The sequence below is a fragment of the Neophocaena asiaeorientalis genome, unplaced genomic scaffold, assembly GCF_003031525.2.
Source record: "Neophocaena asiaeorientalis asiaeorientalis breed wild unplaced genomic scaffold, Neophocaena_asiaeorientalis_V1.1 scaffold312, whole genome shotgun sequence".
NCBI classification, from domain to species: Eukaryota; Metazoa; Chordata; class Mammalia; order Artiodactyla; family Phocoenidae; genus Neophocaena; species Neophocaena asiaeorientalis.
The window spans coordinates 2,125,492-2,128,769 of NW_020174707.1; the positions used below are offsets into that span (position 1 = coordinate 2,125,492).

Sequence of the window (3,278 nt, forward strand, 5' to 3'; positions counted from 1 at the left end):
GGGAAGCCCTCATTTAGTATTTCTACAGTTAGTACAAGACCATTTCTTTTCAGTGACTCAAAAATCCTCTGTGCTCCTCCTTTTCCTGCCTCCCTCTCCCCAGCCCCTGGCAACCCCTGATCTTTTTAGTGTCTCTGTAGTTTTGCCTTTTCCAGATGTCATATAGTTGGAATCATACAGTTTGCAGCCTTTCCTGATGGGCTTCTGTCACTTAGTAATATGCACTTAAGGCTCTGCCATGTCTTTTCATGGCTGGATAGCTCACTTCTTTTTAGCATTGAATCATATTCCATTGTCTGGATGGACCACAGTTTATCCACTCACCTACTGAAGGACATCTTCGTTGCTTCCAAGCTTTGGCAGTTATGAATAAAGTGGCTATAAACATCTATATGCATGTTTTTGTGTGGAAATAAGTTTTCAACTCCTTTGGGTGAATACCAAGAAGCACAAGTAGTGGATCGTATGGTAAGTGTATGTTTAGTTTTCTAAGAAAACACCAAGTGATTTTCCAAAGTGGCTGAACCATTCTGCATTCCCACAGGCGATGAATGAGCGTTCCCGTTGTGCCGCATCCTTGCCAGCATGAGGTGTTGTCAACCCCAGAACTTTTTCATCATCCCAAACTGAAACTCTGGACCCACTGAACAATAACTGCCCTTTTCCCCCTTCCCCAGCCCCTGGTAGCCTCTATTCTCCTTTCTGTCTCTATGAATCTGACTATTCTCGATATCTCACATAAGTGGAATCGTGGCCATTTTTGCAAACAATCTGTCACCGCCTACTCTTAGGAACAGGTAGGTTTCTGGGACTCCAAAGTCTTCGTCATCCACTTGTGTCCCACATTCTGGGCATAGCCATCCTTCCCAGAATCACATGTAATCTCCTAGACACCCGGTCTCCTAGGGTGTGGTGGTGGAAGATCTTCCTCTGCCTAAAGTTCAGGGTTCAGCTTGAACTTGGGAGTGGTGATCAGCGCCACAGGCAACTTAGCACAGACCTGCCCAGGCACCTCTCTCTGTCCCTTTGGTGTCAGTTCCCTCACACTCCAGGGAGCAGACGTGACGCCTTGAACACGCCCCAGATGACCAGGTCGTGGGGGATCAGGAGCTCAACTAGCTGCCCAGACCCACTGCCCTCTCCGCACTCACCTGCCGTCTCCCAGGGCTCTCCCGGCAGACAGCAACATGGCTGGCCTCTGCCACACAGCACCCTGGACACAAAGCTGTGGAGAACTGGGGAGGGAACTACTGAGGTGTCACATCCCTTTCATTGACCTTCAAACTCCCTATGATAACAGCGTGACCTCGCAGCCTAGGACAGAGGAGAGGTGGAAGGGAAAAGATGTGGAGAAGGGAAGAGAGAGAAAAAGCAGAATGAGGGTGTGCAGTGAAGAATGAACCTTGCCCAAAGAAAGGCCTGGCCTTTGCCTTGGTTCCTGGAAGGTGATCTCTAAACCCTTAGAATGTCTTGCCTGATAAGAGTATCTTTGTTTACCTGGGGGCCTTAGGCCACGCCAGATAGGAGAACAACTTGATTTACAGTAGGGGCTTTGGGTCACATGGTATCAGCTCAGCCTTCAGAGGGTGGACAACCAACCACGTCTACACGACTAAGCTCCAGTAAAAACTCTGTACACCAAGGCTCAAGTGAGTTTCCTTGGTTGGCAATACTCCACGCATATTGTCACAGCATAGTTGCTGGGAGGAGTTAGCAGTATCCATGACGCCACTGGGAGAGGACAAATGGAAGCTCCGGGTTTGGACCTCTCCGGACCCTGCCCCCCTGCGTCTCTTCCCTTGACTGATTTCAATCCGTATCCTTTCACAGTGATAAACTGTAACCATGAGTATAAAAGCATTCAGTGAGTTCTGTGAGTCTTTCTAGCAAATAATCAGACCTGAGGGTGATCTTGGGGACCCCTGAACTCTGCAGTTGGTGTCAGAAGTGAGAGTAGTCTTGAAGACTGTTGCCTAATTTTACAAAGGGGGTACACAGATGGGGCATGCTAACATGTTAATAGTAAATGCAAGAATAATGGTCATAGCACCCTCAGCATGGAGATGCTTCTGGAAGAAACACCGTGATGGCTGCCCAAGGAGAATCACAAGCTCCGTTCAAACTTGTATTGGTTGGTGATGGAAAAACCACATTCATGAAACGTCACTGACTGGTGACTGGAGAAGAACGTAGCCATGTTTGAGGTTGAGGTCCATTCCTTTGTGTTCCACACCAGCAGAGGACCTATTAAGGTCAATGTATGGGATATATTGAGCTGGTCGGGAGAAATTTGGTGGATGGAGAGATGGCTATTATATCCAAACCCAATGTAGAATTTTAACGTTTGACGTAACATCGAGAGCTTACAGGAATGTGCCTAACTGGCGCAGAGATCTGGTACAAGTATGTGAAAATAACCTCATTATGTTGTGTGGCAACAAGGTGGATATTAAGGACAAGAAAGTTAAGGCAAAGTCCATCATCTTCCATAAAAGAAGACTCTTCAGTACTATGACAGTTCTGCTAAGAGTAACTACAACTCTGAAGAGCCTTTCCTTTGGCTTGTTCAAAAACTAATTGGATCACAGGGAACCATATTCAATATCCTGTAATAAACCATAATGGAAAAGAACTGAATTACTTTACTGTACAGCAGAAACTACCACAACACTGTAAATCAACCATGCCTCCATTAAAAAAAAACCAACAACAACTAATTGGAGCCCCTAACTTGGAGTTCATTGCCATGCCTGTTCTTGCCCCACCAGAGGTTGTCATGGACCGAGCCTCGGCAGTGTAACATGAGGCTGGCAGAGCAGGGTCCCCGCAGCGTGCCCTGAAACCCCATCTCCACACGTATCAGACACCTTTATCCTTTTGTGGCTGATGTGTGATTTTATGGTGTCCATGCCAACTGCAGGTCTACTGCTCTCATAATGCACATGCCTCCTTCAAATAAGACCTTCATCTTCATTTTCAAGTGTCTATAGGGAGAGATGTCTGGAGTCAAACATTCATTTGCATTACCATGAGAAATATCAACTTTTCATCTGCCCACTAAAGGAAGAGCTGCCAGATTCTTTAAATATAATTTCAATTGTTGTACAACTTTAAACGGATGATAAAAAATGTCAATTGCTTACCTGTACTAACAAAGTTTCTCCTTGATGGTGACTATCAAGCATTTTGTTTATCATTAAAAAGTCTAGATCAGGAATTGTGTGTGGCCATTGCAAGCATAAAATCTCATGTAAAAAGATATGTTGATAAAAGCTAAC

General features: G+C 45.6%; 1 pseudogene; it reads left to right on the forward strand.

The window, feature by feature from the left end:
• The first annotated feature begins 2,086 nt into the window (after nt 1-2,086).
• On the forward strand, nt 2,087-2,800 carry LOC112409617 (GTP-binding nuclear protein Ran-like; annotated as a pseudogene).
• The last annotated feature ends 478 nt before the right edge of the window (nt 2,801-3,278 follow it).